This window comes from Phodopus roborovskii, unplaced genomic scaffold (assembly GCF_943737965.1).
Source record: "Phodopus roborovskii unplaced genomic scaffold, PHOROB, whole genome shotgun sequence".
NCBI lineage: Eukaryota > Metazoa > Chordata > Mammalia > Rodentia > Cricetidae > Phodopus > Phodopus roborovskii.
In genome coordinates this window covers 31,224,535-31,251,259 of record NW_026126469.1, presented here as the reverse complement: position 1 = coordinate 31,251,259, position 26,725 = coordinate 31,224,535, and positions in this window count along the sequence as shown.

The window sequence follows — 26,725 nt, the reverse complement described above, 5'->3', positions numbered from 1 at the left end:
CAGTCTCCTCTAATCAACATTTCCTAATAAGACACAGGACTGTAAGTATCTCAAATTCACCTAACTCAGAGATGCAGGTGGGGGTGTGACTTTAAAGGATTTAATTACTTGCTTTCTTGCTCTTCTAATCACTTCTACCAACAATCCAATGAGAAAAACACCAGCAAAGGAAACTAAAACTTGTGTCTTTGATTAACTTTTGAACAAATTAAAGGAATGGATATAAAAAAGAGAGGAAGTCTGATTAAAAGAACATTTTCAGAAGTATAATATGGATGTGGCTTCTGATGGCTACTTCTCCATTTTTGTTGTTGGTTTGGAAGGAGAAATGAGTAAAATTACATTTTGAAAATGCTATTTAAGTAAGCTTTTACTTGATGTACAAGGTGACATACTCATTTTCTTGCTGAGTGGTGTGGTTACCACTGAGCATTTCTTTTATTTGTTATTTCCAACTTACTTATAGATACATGTTATTGATTATACAGCTGCTGAATATCTGAACAAGAACAGGTTAGCAAATACATTATTGAAACCAAAAAATTAATTCAGAGTTTAAATTTTGTTAAGAACTTCTTAGGGCTGGAGATGCAGATTGGTAATAGAGGTGTACTTGAGACCCAGGTTCTGTCCTTAGGAGAAAAACAAAGCCACAACAAAACAAAAGCCCCTCCCCCATCAACTCATATTGTTTTAGAACTGTAAAAGTCATTGCATATTAAAGATGAATTAGTTTCAGTGTTCAGATCATAGCATATTTAGATAAGTTGCTTATGTGGTTCACTGTGCTTCTTATGATATACCGACAATTCAAAGTGTTCACATGATGCAGAGCATAATTACAACTAACCTTGATTTTGAAGATTTGCATACATATTGCAATATGAACAAGAAGCTAGTTTTAAGCATCAACTGAAGGAAGTTTTATACACATATACAAATATCTGTTACTTAGTGTAAGATGTGAAATGACTCAGTAGATTCAGAATAGATTTGCCCATGTTTGGGTATGACATTCATATATATATTCATTTTTCCTATGTAAATTATAGGGACCAATTTTCAGATGTGAGTTGTTTTGGCTCCAGAACTGTGTTTAGACTATTAAGAGTCACATGTTTCTGATTTATATTGTAGCGTATTCTCTAGCAGACATGTAGAGTAATGCAATGAGAGTGACCCGATTAGCTCTATTCTTGGAAAAAAAGGGAACTTTGAGTAACTCCCAGGGCTCACAGAAATCATTCACTGTAAACTTGCACAACTTCCTTGACCTTTAGCAAATGCAACTGTAAATCTGGGGAAGTAACAATAACACACTTTGCTTAAATATGTGCTTATGTGCTATTTATATTATAATATGTGCTACATGGTTATTACATTTCAGCTAGGTCCTGGAATTTCTGTCTTCATCTTACAGGCTACAAGATTGACATTTCAAATGGAAACCTTAAGTAACTTTTATGAGTAGTTTCAAGACATCTCCTACCAGGTGTTTTCTTTTAAGTATTTAGATAATTGAGATAAAAACCCTCTAGGCTTCTTATAGATTGCAAATCATGCAGGAAGCAGACTCAGCTGTTAGTCAGTTGCCTAGCTGGGTTTAGTGTTCTGTATAATTTGTGGCTATTGCTGTTCTTGCTTGTCTTTTGGGCTTTGTCAATAGGTCAGACGTCCTGCATTTATTATTCCCTTACATTTTAAAAATTATATTTTGAGAACAGGGTGGATACTCCTTGAGAAATGGTTAAAAACCTTTTCTTAGAAAGGTTCATAGCAATTCCTATCCAGCATGTTAAATAGTGATGTCCTAATTAATCGAACCTGTGACTACTGTCTTTCATGGTAGATGTAATAAAGATTGTTGAAATAGTGTACTTATCTTCCTTTACCAGCAAGAGCCTTAAATGTACTCACACTGTCCTTATTAGAAGGAAGAAGATTGGGGTTCTACTGCAGAAGACCAGAAAAGCAAAAGGCCATTGCCAACCAGGGATTGGAACAATGATATTTGAAGATGGGGAGTACTTGAAGAATAGAGGCATTTGACGCTATCACTCCTAGAAAAAGCATGCCTGGCCACCTCTTGGATTTAGCCTTGGGAAACTAATATTGACTACAAAATTCTTACAATAAAAGAGAATAAAAGTGTACTTTTAGTCTGTTCGATAAATTGTTATAGCAGTGATAGAACACTGAACTCAAGTTGTGCACTCAAGCCCATTGGTTTGCCCCACTGTGACTAGTAATGGCATGCTGGATAGAGACAACAATATGGAGACCCAGGATTCAGATCCTCCCGGTTGAAGATTTGTCAATGACTACAAACAAATAGGCCATTGAGAGAAGCATCCAAGGTCTAAGAGTAATATATGTATAGGGCAGACACTAGAGGACAGAAGTAAATGAACTAAGTCCAACTTCAGTGTCAGGGGCTGTGATTCCGCTTACCAAAGTGTTTCCTAAATGACAAATTATAGAGTTAGATGTGAGCAGCATAATGTACAAACCACAGCACATGGGAAGTTCTCTTTCAAAGAAAACCATTTGATCAAGCTGCACTGAATACATACATAGTCTTCAGCAGCAAGTTTTCTTGGATTTGCTTTAGATATAGAGCTGTATTCTGCCAGAGCCAAAGTTCATAGTGTAGCAAATATCCACTGTTTGTCATTGTTTCTCTGACAAACACGCACTACCCACGAAAAGCAAAAGGACAGTTATTGGTCTATGACTGACCTTTCAACAGCAGTGGGTTTCTCTGTGCTAGTCAAAACATCACCTGCTTTCTCAGATCAGGATGAAGATAGGGGAAGGAGTTTGCCTTAGGCTGGACATTTTGTTTACCTTGCCTAACTCTTAATCACTGTTAGCTCCCCTGAGGCAGTGAGCATAGGGCACTCCGACTGATCATAAACTACTCCCAGTAGCATACATGAGCACTCTCCTCTTCTATGAGTAACACATGTTTGATTTCTCTGTAGGCTGAAAGAGCTTGTAAAAGAATGTGAAGTTTATACTTGGCCTGAAATGAACTCTAAAATGGCTGATCTCAATAATTCATCTCTGTACAATTCTTCCATAAAATCCATAAAAGTGCAACACTACTTTGGGAGTTCCCTCTCACTTTTCCTTGATAAACCATTGTTCATACCATGTCTGTGTTTCCTTGTTCTCCTCGGCAGTGAAATAACCAACTAGAAAGCCAATAGTTCAGAAACCTTGGTTGCCCTTAATTGTCTGGCACCCTAGCACCCCGAATTAACCTTCCCAACAGTGGAGAAATGGCTCATTTCTCAGAAACATCAATTATATGCAACGAAGGAGGGAGTCATTTCTTTCACTCAGCATCTAGAATCAATAACCTATGGACAAACAGACTCTTAATAGATGGATTGGGGAGAGAAAACGGGCAGCTAAATTCAAGGTCTACAACTTCAAGAATCAGGGAGAATTTTAGAGGCAGATCTGCAAAAGTGAGCAAAATCTCACAGTCAAAAGCTTGAAGAGTCTATGGGGCCTCTGATAGTGAGTCAGTATTTATCCCTAGTATACAAATATACTTTGGGAGTCCATCCCATACAGAGGGATACTCCCTCAGCCTAGACATGAGGGAGGGCCTGGGCCCTGCTCCAAATGATAGAACAGATTTTGAAGTCTCCCCATGGAAGGCCTCACACTCCCTGGGGAGCAGAAAGGGAATGGGATGGGGATTGGTGTGTGTGTAGGGGGACATGGGAGGACAGGAGGGTGAGGGAACTGGGATTGACATGTAAAACAAGCTTGTTTCAAACTTAAATAAAAATTATATATATGCTTGAAGAATATCCAAAGTCTACATTTTCTACGTTTTCCTGTTCAGATCATCTGTGGATAAATGACAAAAGCAAGAGAAGAAGCCTCCTTTGTGTTGACAGAGGCATCAGTGGCATTAGTGAGTGTGCTGCAAACCTTCCCTAACAGGATGTCCCTCATCACATGATCACATGGCCACACTGGTGAGCAGAGCAATAGACTGTTTTTTTTTTTTTTTTTTTTTTTGCAGAGAAGGAAGCTACTAAGGTTTCATATTGATGTCTCTGTTTCTTATGTAGCTCAGAGTTCACCTGGAACAATAAGATTCTTTCTGAGTATTTAAGCCAGAAATAACATATGCACAGACTCCACTGCATGTGTAACAGAAGACATATAGATGGTATAGTCATTCTGGTTAATAGCAGCTAAAAATCCACTGTCACCATTACCAGTTTACAGAGATGAAGGAGTGAGGACAGGGATGAATGGTTGGAATCATCCATTTGAACCCCTGCCTACCTATTGTGTGGAACAGTGGCTGTCAGGTTGGGCCTTGCCCTGGATGACTCCATTTTACAGAGCAGCATTGACTCCATTTTGGGTACAAAGGCAGAATGTTTATACAGTTTCTTTGTGCATGCACATAATGCTAACTGGTCCATCAAGAACCACAAGGTTTTATAAATAACAGTCCCACAAGTGAAGCAATGGTACCTATAAGTCATCAAAGTAGGTTTGGAATACATGTCATATGGTTGTATTAAAACTGTATTAGAAAAAAGTCTATGTATTTATCAAAAACACCAGATCAAGGAAGGGTGTAGCACCCAAATCTGCAGCTCATAAAAAGAATGATACCAAAGAAGGTAATTGACATGGTCCAAATCTATCATCTATCACATCTGTTTGTCTCTCTATGTGTTTAAAGTGTAGTGTGTGATCAGAGAGTTAATATTAGTAATTAATATTGGAAAAAAAGAGGATCTGGGGTATAACTCAGTTGGTTAAGTACTGCCTTGCAAGTACAAATACTTTATTTAATTTCCAAGTACCCATTAAAAAAAAAAAAATAACTGGGCATGGTGGTGTGGACTTGGAATCTGAGTGTTGAGGATGTAGAGAAGGAAGAATCCCTGGGACTCCCTGAACAGCATGTCTCGCATTATTGGTTAACTCTGGGCCAATGAGAGACCTAGTCTCTAATGAAATAGATGGTGTTCTTGAAGATGATATTTTAGGCTGTCGTCTGACATCCTCATGCAATCCCCCCACATGCAAATGCATTTAAAAAAGAAATTTTGTTTGCCAATGGTCATGTTATCCAAAGAAACTGTACCCAACAGCTTGTTAAGTCGTTGTTATTTAGTGAATTCTGACTGTACAGAAAGACGTGGATGAATCTATATTTTTCACAAGATTAACTGCGAAGTGGTGACTGAAAATGACAAGAAATGCAGTGGAGGGCAAGGCCCAGGAGTGGTCAGAACAAAAGCTGTCAGCTGTAGACTAAATGTCTTAAATTAGAGGGGAGGCAAATGAAAAAAAAAAAAAAAGGGTTCAGCCGCCGAAATAGATATTTCCTCCTTAAGTGATTCCTATCCTTCAAAGCTCTCAAGTTCAGCAAATGGTCCCTGATAGTCTTTTCTCCAAGTCTCTTATCTGTGACACTGTACGGGCCTCTCCATGCTCTAAGATTTATAACCCAGAAAGCCAGCAATGTGCTAGTGATCCGGACCTCCTTATCTCACAGGAGTTGAGGGCAGCAAGCTCCCAAAGAATTCAAAAGCATTACAATGAAAGCAAAACTTTCATGGAGATAGCACCGTTATTTTTTTAGTATTATGGCTTATTGGAGAGCAACTGGTTCTTACCCAGAACAGAAAACTGAAGCTTAAATTAATTGCTTATTGGAAATAACATTTAAATATATGAAATTATATTCTAAAAAAAGGAGCAAATAACAATTCTTTACCTATTAGATCATTGAATGTTGGCAGCCAGAAATAGCCCTGGTGCTTTTACATAGCGACTGCCAAGGAGGCTTGTCAGCTCAGGGTTATGAAAAGGCTAAAAGAATTTTCAGGGATGGCTCACATCGTGCTTCATAAGGAAAACTAATGTTCTCTCTCTCTCCACATGTACATGTCATTGAGTGTGTGTGTGGTGTGCATGGGCAGGTATGTGTATGGAAGTGTGGACATGATTGTGTGTATGTGGTGTGCATTCACAGGTATGTATATTTAAGTGTGTACATGATTGTGTGTGTGTGCAGGTATGCATATGGAAGTATGTACACGAGGTGTGTGTGTGTGTGTGTGTGTGTGTGTGTGTGTGTAGGTCAAAGGTCAACCATGGATGTTGATCCTTAGGAGCTATCCATCTTGTTTTTTGAGGTGGTCCCTCAATGGGACTGAGGGCTCAATGATTAGAGTAGGCCGACTGGCCAGCATGCCCTAGGGATCTGCCTGTCTGCATCTCACTGACACTTGGTTAACAAGCAGGTGTCATCAAGTTCAGTTTTTGACTTGGGTGCTAAGCAACAAACTCAGGTCCTCCTGCTTCTGCAGCATACAACTTAACTGACTGAGCTAACTTACCTGATAGAATGATTATTTCTTACAAGACCCTTTTTGCAAAAGTTTTGTTTTAATTATTTTGGTTTTGTTGTCTGTTCTTTTATGCCATACTTTACACTGAGTTTTGAATGGCGAACCATCTCATGTTCCTGACATAAATACTATTTGCTTGTAAAATATTACCTTTTATATATTTAAGGATCTGGTTTGCTGGCATTTCATTGGATGTTTTCTGTCTACTGCCAGTCAAACTACTGTGCTCCTCATCCCTTTCTCACTGCAAAGATCATATACTTCACAAAAGCAACACAAGATAGGGAAGCCTTATTTTGGTGAGAAGGTCATGGGAACAGGTGCGTGAGTCAGCTGGCCACAATGCCTCCTCAGTCAGAAGGCAGAGGATGGTGCACAGTGCTGCCCAGATCCCATTTGCCTTTAGATTCAGCCCATAGGACCTTCTTTTTTTTCCCAGCAATACTCTCAATCACTATAGATGGAGAGAACAAGATATTTAATGACAAAACCAGATTTTCCCAATACATATCTACAAATCCAGCCCTACAGAAAGTATTGGAAGGAAAACTGCAACCCAAGGAAGGTAACTATGCCCACAAAAATGTAGGAAACAGATAATCCAACTACACCAGAAACCAAGGGTGAAGCAGAACCAATATATTCACAATACCACTGCCAACAACAAACCTAAATCAAACAAGCATCAACAAACAATGGTCCTTACTCACCCTCAACATTAGTAGTCTTAATTCACCTATAAAAAGACACAGCCTAACAGAAAGGATACAAAGACAGAATCCATCCTTCTGCTGCATACAAGAAACACATCTAAGCTTCAAAGATAGACATTACCTCAGGGTAAAGGGTTGGGAAAAGATTTTCCAATCAAATGGAAATAAGAAGCAAGCAGGCGTAGCTATCCTAATATCTAACAAGTTAGACTTCAAACCAAAATTAGTCAAAAGAGATGAAGACGGTCATTTCATATTCATCGCAGGAGAAATCCATAGGACCTTCTTATCTCAGGGGTGCCACCTACATTAGTACCTGTCTTCTTATCTCAATTAACATAATGTAGAAAATGCCTCACAGGCCTGGCCAGAGATAATGTTGTGATCAAGATCAGCCATTATGCTAGGGGTTTATTAAAAAAACTTTAATATTTTCTTTGTTCTTTTCCTTTAGACACGATGATCAGAAAGTGTAGAGATGGGCAGATAGCTAGGGTTCAAGCAGGGTTCCCTTGTCAATTTCTTGCATCCAGACTTACCGTACTCCCCGCTCTCTTGTTCAGCAGTAGTGTGGGTCTACTCTTATCTCCTATTCTAGTGTGTGTGTGTGTGTGTGTGTGTGTGTGTGTGTGTTTACCTTGATTTATGTATGTGTACACACAATTATGTAGCATGGCATTTGGTTAGATTTCAGAAGACAAGTTGTGGCAGTCCATTGTCTCCTCCTGCCACTACAATTGTGGGGACAGAGCACAGTCATTAGGCCTTACAGCAAGCACTTTTCCTTGCTGAGTCATCTCACTGGACTCATGATTTCTATTCTTAACACTCTGAACTTTACCTTAAGTTAAACACATAGTTATCATCTCTGTTTTTCACTGGATAACACTGAAATATTAGTAAAGTATGTCTAGCATGGCTCATATTTTACTGTGCAGCCAATTGGAGGACAAACTCTCATTGAAAGAAAAGAGCAAAACTTTTTTAAGAACAAAGCAAGACAAAACCCCAAACATGTTAATATAGCAACAGTTTGAAGAAAGAGGACCAGGTCTGATAAGGCAAATTTCCATGCCTGCATGAAAGGAAGGTGAACTTGTTCTCAGGACGTCTCAGCACAGCATCTGACAACATTTGATGTTTGCCAAAGAGAGTTGCTATAGACACCTGATGTTCAGCCCCTTGCCTAGGACTAGGTTTGTGATAAGTGTCCTTCTCTTGTTTTTGTTAATTTAAATAATGTTGACTTTCACACTGCCATTCTATGAGGATAGCAGCTGGATTTAAAGATTCATCTTGAGTAGAATGTTCAAGGATAAGACACCTTTAAAGAAATGTGCTATGTAAATCAATTTCACTTAGAACACTTCAGCCCTTAGTAAGTTGTTATATTCTGGGAATTTGCCCCTAGCAGAATCCTATGATTTTTTTTTCTGAGAATGAGTTCATAGCTTGGAAACTGAGGAAGCTGAGTATTGGCAGGTTTGGCTAGGAGCACTGGAGTGGAGGGTGGCTGTCATCGGACAGTGAGCAGTTTGACAGCAGGTGAAGGCTCTCCTTATGCGAGTGCATCCTTAGCGTCTGCTGAGCAGCTGCTGTTTCCTCGAATTGTTGGTCACAGTTTCTCTTTATTTCACAATTTTTGTTGACTGTCCAAAAAGACAAAATGATATGAAATTGGCCACTTAGAACGAGCTGATATGGGCAGGATAGGACTGCAATCTCAACACGTACAAGTCAGAGGCAGAAAAATCAAGATTTCAAAAGATACATATCAAATTCAAGATCTGCCTGAGTTATCTCCATCACACAGCTTATCCCAACAGGCCCAAGATGACAAAAAGAAGGAGTCAGGCCCTATTTCTCAAGGCTGCCAGTTCTTCATTGCCAAGCAGCTCTTTAGAAGTAATGAAACCTTTTAGAAACAGAACCACCATACTTATTATAGTCAATGGTTTCCTTGTTGTAGGACTATGGGTAGTGGGGGAAAGTTTTTGTATTATTTTAAAAATCTATGTTCTTAAAATGTAAAGACACATCACACAAGGAATGGTTAATCCCAGTAATCTAGCACAGAAAGTGTTCTCACCAACTAGAGAAAAAAATCTATGCTTTGTATTCATTTATCTAGCCATTCAACATTCATGTGTGTGGAAGATGCAAGAGTGTATTATGACTTAGTGGACACACCACAGGTGACTTAGTAGTTCCAGCGGAGCATCTGTGAAAGGGTACACAGAGAACTGACGATGGCTTTTTAGAAAGAGAGCATCGTGAGAGGTAAGAGGCATGGTGGCATTATATTTTTATGTGCTCTGCCCCCCCCCGCTCCAATTTCTTGCTGTAGAAGAATCTGAGATAGAGGAGAAACATGGAGAATGAAGTTAAGAAGCATTAAGCTGGTGTGATTCTGTATAGAAGGGAGACATCATACAGAATTTGTGGTGCTGTGCAGAGTCTGGTTGACTTAGCAAAGGAATAGTGTTGTCACACCTCCTTTCCCCTCTCAACATTTGCCATTTCCTGGCTAAATAAAGCTATTTGTTTATGCTCACATGCTAGAATTTCACAACGAGGAGCATCTGAAAACATCAGCAATTTTGCACAGGCACAGAACACTCTGTGAGTGACCCTGCCCACCGACTTGTGCTGTTCTGACTGTAGCACAGTTTGCATTTGTCACAGGTGAATGAGCTCAATTAGCCAGCAAGAGAGAGAATGTTTCAATTATTTTTTTGAAAGGCAAACAAAAAAGAAAATATTTTCCTCTTCATAAGTCCTGAAGGAGAGGTGACTTTGACGCATATGATAATATTTTTCTCTGGCTTCACAAATAGGGGGACTGAAGCAAAATAACACATTACACTGTGTTGGAAAAGTATTTGAAACAAAACTTCAGGGGGGAATTCTCCCCCCCCCAAAAAAAACTAAGGAGGAATCAGAGTTTCACTCCCATGGGTTTTGATATGATCTTAGGCTTCTTATTTTTCTATACTTCCCTGATCTGCTTGTTATTATCTCAGGGGAAGGGGCTGGATGAAGCATTTATCTAATTATTCTTTATCAATAAAAACTCAGGAGTCAGTCAGATATCAGGGTAAGAAACTGAATGATCAGAGAAGTGGCAGGGAGGCCACCAGTGGCCTCCTGTCTCTACTGTTCTTCCATCCAAATGGGCTGAGACCTTCTCTAAGCTCTGCCCTATTATTTCAGCTATCTATCTATCTATCTATCTATCTATCTATCTATCTATCTATCCATCTTCAGTCTTCCAAACCTGTATTGATTAGCTAGTAGCCAGCTCTGCCCTTTGATTCAAAGCAAACTTTATTGTCAGAATTCAATTAAAATATCACACAACCGGGCATATTCTTTGCTGCATAAAATGAAGCAAATAACCCCAGTTATGTTCTAACATGTCATTTGCAAAGAAATATTACTTTCAGCTTATGGAATAATAATTATGTGGTACTAGGGAAGCCTCAACTTAGCCACTGACTAGTTAACTCAACCACAAGGGTCTCCAATTTAGTGAGGACGTAAACTCTCATAGTGCTGTGAACCATATTTGATAGAATTGTGGAAACAGAGTGAAGGTGTGTTGACATTAGAAATGGGGCAGAAGTTTAAGCTGAACATACAACTAAGAAAGGGCCATGGATCAAGACAGAAGTAGAGAGCTTTTAAGAAAGAAAATATTCATCCTGGTTAGCTTTTATTTTTTATTTATTTTTTATCAGCTTGACACAAGCTAGACTTATCTAGGAAGAGGAACCTAAATTGAGAAAAAAAAAATCTTCATAAAATTGTGTATAGGCAAATCTATAGGTCATTTTTTTAAAAAATGGGTATCATTGACTCACATTGTAAGATATTTTATAATATATACATGTATGTTTATATGTATGCATGTATATATAAATATATACATCTTTTTCAAATTCCCTTTAACTCATTTATGTATTAAAATATTTATATTATCATAAAAAGGAGTCAGGATCCAGAGTAATGTCAGTGATACAGTAATAAATGAACACATATAAATTCACTAACAAAAATAGACATTTAAACAAAGAATTTTAGATGTTAACATAGGTTAGATTCTACACATAAGAGTAGTAAAAGCAAGAGTCAGGGAACAACTTTTCCTATTTCTAATCTATCCAGCAGGTATTATATGTTAGCATGTCCAGGGCATTAAGCTTACTCTCTACTTGGAGGACTGCAAATCACCTAATGTCTATCATTACCAGCACCACTTCCAGGATGTCATTCTGCCTCCTGGATTTCAAGACTTGATGTCACCAAGACAGACATGACTCATACAGGTCCTGATCAGGACAACATTTTGGTTGTGTGCGGAAAAAACAGATCAAGATCACCTTCAGGTATTAGGGTGATCCTGTAAGATTATCTCACAGCAGATTCAGGGGGACACATACACTCCTTCATCTTGTGCTACCAGAAAGGATCCTATTCCTTTCTCATTCGGAGAAGATCCAGCAATATGGCTGGTAAGATTCTATAATACATATTCATGGTCAGAATGACAACAAAAAGCACACATCAAGCCCAGAAAGGGAAGGGTATGTCCATGAAAGTGTACATGTGCAGGGCTGATTGTGAGGGCTTTTTACCCAGCAAAGCTTTGTTTGTGGCCCAAAGCTGCTCTTTGGTGGCTATGCAAAGGAGAGCAAGCTATGCATGCCTGTTATCACCAATGGGTTAGAAACTTGTCTGATGGAAAAGAGACTTTTAGTTAAAGGAACAGTATATGTAAAGTTATAAGAGAGTGAAATAGTGGTGTGCTTGTTTAGGGATGGATATATATATGGGGAATTTTTTATTCCTTAGTTCCCATGTATAAAATCTACCATCTTGAAAAATTTCTTGAGGAAGATTATGCTGTAATTATCAACTTTGAACTTCTAGATTTTTTTTTTCTATAGAAGCATTGAGATTGAGTATATAGTGTAACCTAATTATGTGATTTCTTTCAGGATTTTGATTTAATAATATGAAGTATATGGCAGGATCACCTATACAGGCATCAACTAACTAGCTATTTTGATGCTAGAGTTCGAAAGTGATTATTCACAGGTCCCTTCTGGTAAAATCTCTAGACTTTTCTTTTCTAAGGTTTGCCTGCTTGAATCCTCCATTCTGTGACTTAGCCACCATACTTTTAATAAATAACCCACTCCCCCAGGTTTTTAATTAATTAAAATCAAATCTTATAAGGGCAAAGCAAAGACATCTAGATTAGCGGTTTTCAACTTTCCTAATGTCACGACTTTAATGAATTCCCCAGTTCCTCATGTTGTGGTGACCCCAACCATAAAATTATTTTCATTGCCATTTCATAACTGCAATTTTGCTACTATTATTAATTGTAATGTAATTATAATTGTCTGTGTTTTTTGATGGTCTTAGGGAACCCCTGTGAAGAGGTCATTTTACCCCTAAAGGGGTTGTGACCCAAAGGTTGAGAACCATTGACCTAGATAGATATTGCAGACTGAATGGAATATATTGGGCTGGTTGGTGATATCCTAGGATCCTGGGGAGGAGAGATAAGGATTCATACCCAATCATGGAAGACAGATAATTAAAGCACAATATAATTAACACCCTCTGACATATGGGCTCTTCAACATTTGCTTGTTTGAGGACCCTAAGATTTACTCTGAGACCCAGTTTTAACTTTCTTAACATAATAAAGACAGAGGCAAGAGGAAATAAGAACTGTTTGTAGTATGTCCTTGTTTTAATTAACAATAGTTTATTTAATTAAGAGGGAAGACATGCTGTGTATATTTGTTAAAAATAATCTACCTTATACTTAGTGTACTATTTTTATCTTGACTTGGGATAATATGAAAAGATGTAAAAGACTTTGATGAGCTTGCATTATGATGGTAATATTGGCAGGAGCTGCTTTTCATCTTAATATGATTGTTCTTTATTCTGTTGTTTCAATTCTTTGTAATTTCTGGAAAGTCGTTTCCTTTTTATTGTAGAAAGTATACAAAATAAAACCTTGAAAGGACAAAGTAATTAAAGAGAATGGAACTACATACAAAAGACATTGTACAATAGTATAACTAACTGAGTGTGTTTCAGATAAATGTATTTAAATATATCTAGCATAGTATAATTTTTCAATTATATTATTCAGCAAGAGGGTGTGTCAGTAATATTCAGTATGTTTAGTTATTTTGCAATCATGTGTGTCCAGTTATAAGTATTTAGTAACATTTAGCAAAACATTAAACATGACAATTAAAACTGAATTAAACTGCATTATTAAACATTTCAGTAAATGTTTTCTTGAATAATACACTCATTAAAATATTTCAGCAGCATTTGAAAATTAAATCTGTTATGTGCATGCATGAGTGTGCATGTGTGCAGATGTGTGTATGCAAGGATGTGTGATGTTGCATGAATAAGTATAAATGTCAAATGCACATGCTAGATGTGGAACTGCATTGTTGGTCCTGGTAAATTACATTAGTAATATGTCAGAATTTATTGCAATCTCTTTCTGTGATAGCCATTCTGAGAGGGGTGAAAAAAACGTCTCAAAGCTATTTTAATTTGTGTTTTCTTGATGGCTAAGGATGCTGAAAATTTTTAAATCATATTCATCGGTGGAGGACTTAGTTCATTTATTGATTGAATGTTAACTCGTGCGTGCGCGCGTGTGTGTGTGTGTGTGTAATTTTTGCAGTTCTTTATATATCTGGGATGTTATTCCCCTGCCTGATGTGTGCTTAACAAATATTTTTTCTCAGTCTGAATGCTGTCTATTCCCTCAAGTGTTTTTCTTGCCATGCAGAGAAACCTTCAGTTTCATGTACTCCCATTATAACTTATTGAATTATTTTCTGTCCTTCTGGAGTTCTGTTCAGAAAAGTTTTGCCTATGCCTGTATCTTATAATGCTTTGCTATGCTTTCTTCCAGCAGTTTCAAAGTCTCAGTTTTTATATGAATGTTTGTGTTCCAATATGAATTGAATTTTGTTCAAGATAATTTAATCCCTCTACAAGTGGAAATCCAGTTTTATCAGCACATTTGTATTTTCTCCCTTGTACATGTTTTTGATAGATGAGTTTATTTCTGGGTCTATTTTAGTCTATTCCTTTACTGATCTAAATATCTGGTTTGTATTTTTTTGTTTTGTTTTTGCTTTTTTTTTTTGTTCCCATACCATGTCATTTGTATTACTCTGATTCTATAGTGTAATTTAACTCTAATATTGTGATAGTTCTAGCATAATCATTTCTTCTAATGATTGCTTTACTTTCCTATGTTTCCATATACATTTTAGGATTTTGTTCCCAGTTCTGTGATCAATGTCATCGGGATTTTGATATATGATTGAAAGCAAATTTATATGCTTTCAATTATATATGTACATTGTAATGAGTTAGGTTATATACATAATGGCAGTACATATATGTGTATATTTAAAAATATTATTTCTGCCTATCCAGTGACTTCCTCCAGTGTCTTAAAAGTTCATTCTAGAGGTATTTTACTTTTTTTTTGTTTAGTTTATTCTATAGGTATTTATCTATTTACTTTTAAAGGAAATATAAATGAGATTTCCCACCTTTTTCCTTTCTCATCAAGCTCATCTGCATACAGAAAAGCTGATTTTATATTCTACTTTGATGAACATGTTTATCAAATCTATGGGTTTTCTTGCAGAAATTTTAGAGTTTTGTCATGTGAAAATTGGGATAATTTGAATTTTCCCTTTCATATTTGTATCCCCTTCATCTCTCTCTCTCTCTCTCTCTCTCTCTCTCTCTCTCTCTCTCTCTCTCTCTCTCTCACACACACACACACACACACACTACACACCTTACTGTTGTAGGAAAGACATCAGGCACTATACTGAGTAAGAATGGAAAGAAAAGGTACTCTTGTGTCATTCTACATTTTATTGGAAATCCTCTGAGTTCCTTTGTATTTAGTATAACTTTGACTAGAACTTGGCATGTATAATCTTTATTATGTGAAGTAATGCTCTTTCTGTTTCTAGTTTATTCATGGCTTTTAACATGAAGGGATGCTGAACGTGGTTGGAGACTTTTTCTGCATCAGTTGACATGGTCATGTGTTTTCTGTTGTTAAATGCTTCCATGTGCTAAATTCCTCACAGAAGACAATGGTAGATTGTTCCAGAATCTGACTCACCCACTGCCTTTAGGCTCAATGTTGTTAATCTTCAGATAAATTTTCAGTGGATGAGTAATTTCACAGCCACAGAGGACAGACCTAATGCTCTTCATAGGCTGATCCAGCTTCCTGCTGCGTGTGACCTGTGGTTTGTCAGGGTCAAGACCTCCTGTCCTCCAGAGCCGCCATTCTTATCCTTTGTCTCCCAGTGGCTGTGGCATGCCAAATTGAGGCTTCTTGACTTGTGTATGCTTCCTGATCTCAGGCCTCTTGGGTAGCTCAATTTTTAACAGTAGATTCGCTCTCAAGATCAGTGCATAGCCTCTACCTATGAGTAACATAGCAGGACAAATGGGGTTTCTCTCTGTTTCAGCAGAGAAGTCACTGTCTCACCAAAACCCACAGAGCTGCATGTCCAAAGCTGTGTTCAGCTTGCTTCCTGTGTCTTTGTTTCTGCTCATGTCTACTAACTATCTTTTCACTTCCTTTGAGAACCTCAAAGCTTTTCTCTATTTCTGTTTTTGGGATAATGTCTGTTTTTATTTTGACTTTTTTTTTTCCTGGCTCACACGGAGGCGGCCTCTAACCCTTCATCTTTCCCAGAAGTTCCAGTAAGTTATTTTTCTTCCCTTTGTCTTACAGATAGGTTCTATTCTAGCTTCTGAGGTACAAATACAAAAAGATACAGATAAGATTATTCAAAATTAGATAGTCTAGGGGAAGATAACAGTGAACAATCACTCTAAAATATTATCTTGTAAATACAAGCTTTCTTAAGGGTCTATTTTTTAACTTTCAAATTGTGTGTGTGTGTGTGTGTGTGTGTGTGTGTATGTGTGTGTGTGTTTGTGTTGGGGAGTATGCCCACATGACTTCAGGTGCCTGCTAAGGCCAGAAGAGAGCATTGCACTGGATCCTCTGGGGTTGGAGGTATAGGTCATTATGTGCTGCCTGCTTTTGGTTCTGGGAACTGAACTTAGGTCCTATGTGAGTACACACTCCTACCTGTAGAGATGTATCTCCAACCCCATCAGCATAAGATCAATGAAGAATAAAAAAGAGTTAAAAGATAATATAAGAGAGGAGAGAGGAGAATGCTGTTTTTAGTATCATGCCACAAGAAGTCTTTCCAAGGTAGTATTACTTGAACATGAAGTGACAGCACTCTAAAAGAAGTAATGGGAAAAAAATTCTCAAGCCATTATGGCTTCAGTAGAGCAAACAAGCAGGAATTAACAGAGGGAATTAATTCACAGAGATAAGCAGGAGCCAGACCATAGAGAGTTTTATAGTTAATGATTCAGTTTTTAGAACTATTTTTTATTTTGAGAGAAAATTATTATATTTGAGTAGGCATATGATACAATATTATTTTTTATTAGGAAAATATCAGTGTGGCAGCAGAGTAGAGAACAGAGTGAAGGAGGAAGGAAAAATTTGGGAAGATGAGCTGCAAAAGCTAACAAAATAATCCAGACGAGAGGTTTATAAACTTAATCCAAATTGGAATTGGTGGGAGGTGAACAGAACCTGTTTGTGATTTGGATGTGTCAGAGACAAAAAGGTCAATGCTGAGTCTGGGTTTTTGCCTTGAGTGAGTAAGGAAATTGGAAAACTCCTTATCAGGATGTGAAAAGTTGAAAAAAAAAACAACTGTAAAAGGGAGAGAATAAAAATTATTGGGTCAATAGTCTAATTATTGTTATAAGTATTGGATTTACAAGTGGAGAGGGAAAGAGACAGATAAATATATGAGTTTATAGAGAGTTTCAGAAGAAGTATAAATGTGTGACTCTTGTCAGTACAGAGATTGCTGTGATTTGAAGGTGGGTTGTACTTTCTGAAGCTAAGGAAAGAATTTAGTCTCTATGATGAGGTAGTACAAGTTGGAACATTCATGATGGATCTGGATTATGCTCTCTTGAGTAGACAAATCCAATCACACCATTAGTGAATTTGTAGATAATAGACTAATAAATAATCTCAAGAGTGGATCTGCTATAAAAGCCAGTTTGAGTAAGTTTTGTATATGTTCCTGTGTCTTGTCACATTGTGCAATATGATACCTTGAGGCTCAGCCAAAAAGAAAATTATCTTCAGATGTGGCCTCTTCATCTTCTGTCAAAGCCGTGAGCTAACATTTTCCTTCGTACAATGTGGTCAGTGATATTGGGCTATTAACAACAGGAATTTGCCACAAATACATAGCTTTCATAGTTACATGAGATGAGATCACCAACAGAGAAATTGTAAATGTGGGAAATGCTTAAGAACTGATCCTGGGGGCACTGTGCGATGCTTAAAAACAGGACAAGACCAAGTGAAACAAGTTCACCAAAGGAGAGAGAGCCCCTAACAACAATACATACAGTTCAGTGTTGGCAAGCTAATGCTAAGGTGTCAAATCAAATCTGCTATCTGTTTTGTAGTAGTGAAATGCAAAGAAAGGGTTTTACAGTTTTAAAAGGTTGAACAAAAGAATAACCACAAATTTATGGATAACATTTATCTATCAATATTTGATTTTACATGATACCAAGTTCCATGATGACCCATTTTTTTTTATCATTTTGTAATGTACATTGAGCATATTCCTCCCCATATCCCTTTACTCCCCTTTCCATGCTAGTCTGTTTTGTACCTCTATCCCTATCATTCATATATATATGTATATATATATATATATATGTATCATAATATATATGTTATGTAAACTCTGGGAAACACAAGTGAAAAAAAGTTCAGTTTTTCTGAGACTGATACATTTCACTCTAGTCTCATTTATTGCCTGAAAGTGACATAACTTGATTCTTATTTATGGCTGAAAGTATTCCACCATGTATATGAACCACATTTATTTGACTAGAATAACAATATTTTTGAGACATGAAATTTACACAAAATTCATAGCACCTAAGTAAAAAGTTTTATTGCTATCTAGCTATGTTCATAAGTTTGCATACTGTCTGTGTCTGACATTATGTTTCTATAGCTGAACTGCATAGTTGCAACAGAAATGTCCCTAAAGCCTAAAATATTTACAGAAAAGTTTGTCACTTTTCCTTAATCACTGACAGAAAGACATGTTTCTACCAGGAAGAGGTCATTAAATGTGTCAAACTGTGTGAGAAGGTCATCTTAGAGAACAGAGTTGATTTCTGGGTTTGACAGGAGAGGTGTAATTGCTGGATACTTCTAGAAGGGCTCTGCATATAGGTAGGGAGGAAAAGCCTCACAGGCAGGTTAAGGAGGAAATGGAAATGTTGGTGATGAAGAATAAAGTTCTTTAAAAGTAATGCATTTAATTCTTGTTTTATGACATAGTCTATGTATACCATAGTGGTAGGGAACAGCAATACTTAATGTATAGCAAGTCGTATTTTCTCTTTTATTGTCAATGTAAGTCACAATGGTAAAAACTGATCTTCAATGAAAGACAACTATCAAGTAAAGAAAACCATCAGTTTTAGTTAATGGAGGGTTTGCTTGGTAATACAGTTTTTAAAATATTTTTTTGTTAATTTGTTTTTTACATTCCAATCCCAGTTCCCCTTCCCTCTTCTCCTCCTGTCCCCCCTTCACCTCCCATCTGCTCATCAGAGAGGGTAAAACCTCTCTGATAGGAAGTCTACTAAGTTTGTCCCATCATCTCACTGAGGCAGGTCCAAGGAACCTCTCCACCCTACACACCCTTGTGTCTAGAATGGGCTCCACTAAGTCAGTAGGCAATACAATTTTTTTAAAAAAAATCTTATTGATTAAACCACATGCAGAGTGGGGAAATATTGCTAGATGCATATTACCTCTCATTCCTGAAGATCGTAGTAATGTTACTATTACTTTTGTACCAGCACCCCTTCCTCCTCTCATGTTTAGAAGCCATTTAAAGTTTGAGAAAATGGGCAACTCCAGACTGAAGGTAGGATGGGCGAACACACAGGGAGAGCATCGTTTTTCCTTTTGGAGCCAATATTGTCTGTTCATAGAACGTAATGTACCTTTTCCATCTCTCTTCTTTTTCCTTATAAGTAAATTTGGTTTGAATTTTCATAAGTGTATAGGCAATAATGCATTATTTGATTAACAAGTATAATGAGCTATTTAGAAGTAAAAAGTAGCATAGAGTGAATATTAACTATGATATTGTGTACAGAAATCAGGTGCCAGTTTCTGAGTTTCAATGATCTGAAAATAATCTAGGAGAATTTCAACCATGCCTTTTATTCTTTTTGAGGTATTTAATTCACTGCATAAGTGATAACAGTCAGACAGGCTCCTAGTGTCTCCCACACTTACACAGCAAGTCTCTAGAATTCTTAGCACCCAAACATTCTACTCACACTTCAATAACTTTCTCCTGCTCAGCTGTTCCAGAATTATATTTCAACATTGGCTCGGAACCTGCTGTCAATGCAACCAGCAGTTATCTCATTACAAAACAAATCAGTACACCAATAAATCCTATATCTGGATGACTCAAGGACAAAAGCAGAATGTCCCTTTTAGTGGATTTGTCTCACAAACACAGGGCAATGGGAGAGTAAACTGATTCAATGGAAAACTGATTCAATGGAAAAAATACTCTGAACATAGGCATTGTCAGTTGCAAAATCAGTACTTCTATTGATTTTAGTAAAATGTGTGCTGCTGCTGAATGCTCTCATCCATAAGATGCTCTGTGAGGTTTATGGCACTGCACCTGAGAGTCTTTCATTCATACAAATTAAGGAAGAGACAGTTCCTGCATTAAGGAAGCTTGAAAACTCATTGCGGTTTGTCTGCAGATGGCTGCTTGGTGCATCTGAGACCTATTATAAAATTATTTGAGCTATTACAAAAGTGACCAAAATGATTGAAATATTCTAATCGAACACTCTAAATGTATGTAACATTTTTTAACCACCAAAAAACAATAGTCAGTAGGAAACAGGTTTTTTTTTTTTGATAAGAAACAGGTTTTAGTCGCACATGTTTTCATGTTTTCCTTTCTTTCCTCTTGTTTTCTCCTACTTCTCTCTCCATTCGCTGCCCTCCCCACTTCCCCTGTGCTCTGGGGGACTTGTCCCTTCCCGGTGCTGTGAGGGACTTTATATGAATCTCTTAGAATACACCTTGTATCCTAGTTCCTCTGGTGGTGGGAATTATAGGCTGGTGATCCTTTGCTCTAGGTCTAAAATCAATATATATGAGTGAATACAAACTATGTTCCTCTTTTTGTGACTGGGTTACCTCATTCAGGATGGTTTCTTCAAGTGCCAACCACTTGCCTGCGAATTTCAAGATACCATTATTTTTTTTCTGCAGAGTAGTATTCCATTGTGTTGATGTGCCACATCTTCATTAACCTTTCTTCAATTGAGGGGCATCTAGGTTGCTTCCAGGTTCTTGCTGTTACAAATAGTGCTGCTATGAACATAGTTGAACAGATGTCTTTGTTGCATGGATGTGAATCCTTTGGATATATGCCTAAGAGGGGGATTGCCGGGTCCTGTGGTAAACTAATTCCCATTTTCCTGAGGAACCGCCATACTGATCTCCAAAATGGCTGTATGAGTTTGCACTCCCACCAGCAGTGGAGGAGTGTTCCCCTTTCTCCACATCCTCTCCAGCATGAGTCATCATTGGTGTTTCTAATTTTAGCCATTCTGGCAGGAGTAAGATGGTATCTCAAAGTTGTTTTGAGCCCGGTTAGGAATAGAAGACAGGAGAGAGAGAGAGAGAGAGAGAGAGAGAGAGAGAGAGAGAGAGAGAGAGAGAGAGAGAGAGAGAGAGAACATAAAAGAGGGAGCCAATATTGGTCTGAAGAGAAAATTGAACACAAGGAAAGGTTTAGAGGACTACAAGACTGCCGCCAACTAACAATTTGAGCATCCGTGGAAAGGCTACCATAAATGCCCTTCCCGGAGAGTGAAACTAACTTATCCATGGAGCCCTCAGCTAATGCTTGTTGGAAACAGGAGCAAACACCCATACATAAACACTGAGTCAAACTAGAAACCAGATGCAGATGGAGAGGACAAGACCAGGCGGCAGAAACACATACATACAGCTTACCTGAACAAGGAGGAGCTAACAGGCCCCCAGACTGATAGCTGGGAAGCCAGCATGGGACTGACCCAGGCCCCCCTAAATATGGGTCTCAGCCAGAAGGACTGAGCAGTCTAAGGGACCTCAGAGAGTGGAGCCAGGATGTATCCCTGGTACACAAAAGGACCTTGTGAACACATCCCCTATGGAGGGATAACTGCCTTAACCTAGAGACAGGAGAGAAGCCCTAGTCCTTATTTCACATGACCTGTCAGATCTACATGACCCCAACTGGATGGCATTCCCCTACATAAGGAATTGGGGTGGGGCAAAGGGAGGGTGGTTAGAGTGCAGAGGTGTGAGAGGGCAGAGAGGGTAAAAGGGAGGGAAGGAGGGAGGGAGAGAAGGAGGAAGGTAGGGAGGTAAAGGGAACTGGGATTGACATGTAAAATAATAAATTAAATAAAAAAAATGCTTTGACTCCAAAATTTAAGTTCAAGGACAAGTTACTAGGGAAAAGGATTTCTATTTTTATTTCCTTCCACAGAAAATGAAATGCTGTGGATTTCTTCCAGACTAATGTGGTTTGATCAGGCCAGACCACCTGAAACAGAGTACCAGGTGAGCCTACATTCAAAACAGCTGGACAAAGCAGCCTTACAGACTATAGCCAGGATTTCTGCATCTTCTTAGAATTCCCCATGACAGCGCCCCTTACCAGCAGGAAGTAGTTTGGAAAGAACGATGCCCAAGTTCCCAAATATTGTCTATAAATGTTTGTTTTCATTTAAATGGACTTGGTTATATAAAATAAAATAAAAAAAGAAAGAGGTTTTATCAAATAGTAAAATAAGTTTCCAGACAAATAGGGAGAGTGATTAAGACATCAGTGTTAATGTCAAAGGGGTATCTGAACAGCTTGGGAATCCAGTTAGAAACATCTCAGCGTATTTTCTTCCAGGTTCAACCATGTTTTTGTAAAGGGCACCACTTCCTTCCTTTAGAAATAATAACCAGCTGTGCATATCATCATCTAGGATTAAACATCAGAGTAACAAAAACATTATATCAATCTACTTTAAGTGCTTTGCATAGATCTTAATAATTTGATGCTTCTGATGGCTATCTGTGACCTACAAATAGCTCTTGTTTGTAACTGGGCAAAGTAAGATCCAGAAAGTGTAATGAGTGTCCCTGCCTCCATGCCCAGGATGTGGGCTATCATCTTTATCATCTTCCATCTCTGTTATCTCTTTTGCGGTCTAGCTCTATTTCTCCTACTGTTTCTGTATAGAGCACTTCAATATATTTGCATCCTCAAGAATCAAAATACAGCAGAATAGCCATAAAACTGGCAATAAAAGAATCATTGTTGTCCTCCTGGAAGTTCTAAAACTTACTTTGTGATGTTGATACACAGTTACTCATCTGTGAACTGAGTATTTAGACATGGATAGAGAGAGCTCAGACTCTGATTTTAGTGATGTTGAGATACTGCAGATGTGGAGCAGGCCAGCACATCAAATAAAAAGAGTTAGGAATGCAGAGTTCATTCTTAGCATTGGGCAGTGTTCTGTATTTTTTTGCTCCTTCCATGTTTTACCATATTGAAAGGGTTCTGAGTAAGTTTTCAAAAAGGTAAGATTCAATTCGGAATCTTCTTTCTGCTTTGGAACTCTTTCTAGTAGACTGGACTTTTGTGGCAGTGCATTACTATAAAAATACCTCTTATATCCTAAGATACTGGAACTTTTGCTGGACCTCACAGACACAGTTGATAATACACCCCAAGGTCACTTAAGACTTAAGATTGCCATCCTACTATGAACTTAGCTTTTTTTGTTTAACTAGCCTTTAAGAGAACAGTATAGCCACCAACTTTACTTGCCTTAAGGTTTTTCAAGCAATCAACTTTGACAAACGAAGTTATCGCAAAGTTATCATCTTAAGTTATGCACTCTTGCATGCCCCGACCCAAGTAATGCATGGGTGTTTGTAAGTGTGCTGTAATAATCACCTGTTGGAAACAGAAAATGTTTCCAAAAGCAGCCTTATGAAGTGAATATCCACTATAAATGCTAGAAGTGGCATTCTGATATTGCTTGATAGTGTTTGTCTGTTATCAAGATCAGGTGGAGTAAGTTGGATTTAGTGACTTAATCCCTTATAAAACTCTGTAAAAGATTTCTGTAAAGTATTGCTTATTCCTTCCTCACGTTATGTTTTTGTGCTGTTCAGTAAATAGAGTGCAAAACTTCTTTGTTAGGGATGATGGAAGATTAGGGAAAGCAAATTATAAAATTCAAATCTGGGCTCCTTTTCGATTAAATGATGCTAAGGCAAGTGCATGGATCTTTGTCCTTAATATGATACTGACATAATATTTTGTGACTCTGAGTTTATTTTTAACCCCTTTAAACCAACACAGATTTAATTGTCTATGTCAGATTCTCTTATTTGCTTTTTAAATTTTTTTATTCTAATGATTAACCTTAAAACAAATGGGATGAGAGAACATTTTTAAAAAATAGCAATCAAGAAATGCCTTCCAAATTAGAACCCATAGGTTCACTTTTGGTGCTAGTTCCAAATACATGTACAAGCACACATGTTCATGTTCATACATATGCAATGACCACCACCATCTGTAGATCAATGTTTGGTTATATTTATTGCATGCAAAACTGCAAACACCACACACACACACACACACACACACACACACCTCTAAGTTCATGGGCATCATACCTACCTCTTTCCATTATGGACATCAAGTAGTCCTGTTACTAGGTTCAAGTACAAAGTTCTTGTGAAACTCCTCCAGTCTGCAATCAAAAGGAAACTCAGTTATACAGCAGGTATTATGAAGCCCTTACTGCTATAAAGACTATGTGGATTTGCAAAGAAATGTAAGATACCTATGTCCTGTAGGACCTTAACATGTGTGAAACACTGTCAGACAGCATATAATTAAGTATTAAACGGCCTGACACGTGTTAAATGTAGTGGGAATTTTAGAGTGAAGAAGAGAAATGAGAACTAAAAATCAAATAAAACTCTGAGGGGTTGATACTTGAACTAGAAAAAGAAAGTGAAGGAGAAAGACGATGTCTACCTATTTCCCAAGTTTCCTTGTCTTGCATAAGCCATGTGTGTGGATTCTAGACAGGATGTAAAAAGAAGCCATGATCAGTTTCAGAAGAATGTTTCCACAGTAAAGGACATGTCTTTATCTGTAGTTCTCACTTTCATGTTACATTATACTTTACGGATGTAATAGCAAGGTTCAGCAGTCAGCCAGGACAATGGGATGAACTCACCTAAGAAAAATGGTAAGAATTTTATGGATAATATGAATAATAATGATAGGGATGCTGAGATGGTTCAGTAGGTAAAGATGCTTGCCACCAAGCCTGAAGACCTTAATTTGATCCCTGGAATCCACATGATTACAAAACCAGAACTGCCTTTTAAAGTTGTTCTCTGATCTCCATATACATGTGGCTCCCTCATACACAAATGAAACCAATAGATATTAAAATGTTTTAACAATAATAGAAAAATATGGGAAATATTTAGAGACAGAAGTTATATAAAATTATCCAATTATTTATTGATTTGGATTTAGACTGGGTTCTGATTTGGAGAACCAATGCTTTTGTGTTCTGACATCTATTAAATATCACATGAGCTTTCTGTCAACATCACAGTTTGTACTAAATAAGTGAAAGACTTGGAAAAACAATTCCTACCAGATTATTGCATGGCCCACCCTGGACTATCTATGTAGAATTTCTACCACTTTAGTTTAGAGTAAGTAAACACCTGGAGATATGTACTACAGATAGTCAGAGGGTGGAGCTGGGCTCTACTGGCTTATTCAACCACAGAGGCTTCAACAGCTAAGTCCAAGTCCATCTTCAAGATTCAAACAAAGCAGAGATTCAAGGGGGGAAAACATGTGTTTTTCTCTGTGATTTGAAGGTGAGTAGAGCAAAATGTTAGAGGCCATTGAGACATCTGGAACAACCATGATTTTTCTCACTAATTTATGGGGGAATTGAAGTTCCGGTGTCATTCTTGTAGTTACCCCTTACATCATTGGTGGAATAAGGTGGGGATAACAGTTAGAACATGACTAGGACATAGAAGTAATAGCATTTAATGGGAGAAAAGACAGGAAGAACCCCTTAATTTGTTTAGACTTAGAGAAAGACAGGACATCATTTAATAGGTACAATATGGGAGCTAGAGTGGCCACCTGCAGACTAAGAAAAATAATGAAGATGGCAGTGAATGAACTACAGTTGGCCCAGTGGCTATAGAAATTGTTGAATTGATTCTTTCTGAAATCCAAGTAAGGTCAGCTCTAGTCATCTATGCTCACAAAGCCATACAGAATAACATGGGTAATTCTCAATGTGATGAAATGAGCAGGAAGCCAAGACTCTGACAAAACTGTAGGTGAGGCAGAGGAAGAATCCAAATGATTTGTCTTGATGGACACAAGTTCGATTCAGCGCTGGTGCCTCACATTCAGTGCTCTTTTCTTTAGTATTCATTAGCCTCACTTTCATGAGGTGAGAGAGAGTATGACAAACTAAAAAGGGACTACTGTTAGAAAAAAATTGGGGATGATGCATAGAAACTATAGGAAGGGCTGAAGCTGGGCTTTGGTAACACATGAGTTACTGTTTTTGTCTTGTGGTTCTGTGTGCTCATGAGTGGCTGTTTCATTGCCAAAGTTACCATTCTTGAGAGAGAGAAAGTGAGCACTTTTGGTCAGTGTCCATCTTTGGCACAGGTAACTAGGGCCACAAGTCAGTGGTGTTTGGATTAGGTAGTAAAAATTGCTTTGTTATATTTGCAGGGTTTATTCTCAAGGCTGAGCTGTTGTGGTATAGGTAGATAACACATACAGTAAATTACTGTATTAATTTTAGATCTCATAGCCTGGCTCCTGTATATGTTCTGAAAAAGTGATTGTGAGAACATGTTCCAAGAATAAAGATGTGTGAGGAGATTTCTGTGCTTGTGAGAAAACTCTGAGAAATTAAGGCAAGAGTCTTTTGACCTCAGTTTTGTCAAAAACTCAAAATTGTCCTTAGATTATGTTTCTGTGTGCCTTCTCATGTGTATCAGATAGAAGTGAGTTTACTTTAGATTACCCATCACAATTAACTACTGTTACTTGTGTGTATGCTTTCTACCTTCTATGATTGTACACTCTACTCATTTGACTCTTTTTAACATTGACAGTATAAATTGTCAAATGTGCTGAATAAAGTTGACTATTGCATGAAACATTATCCTACCTCATTTATCAGCTCCATTCTTTCAGGAACCACCACCTCTATAGCAGTGAACAAGTGATAAATAAAACTAAAAAG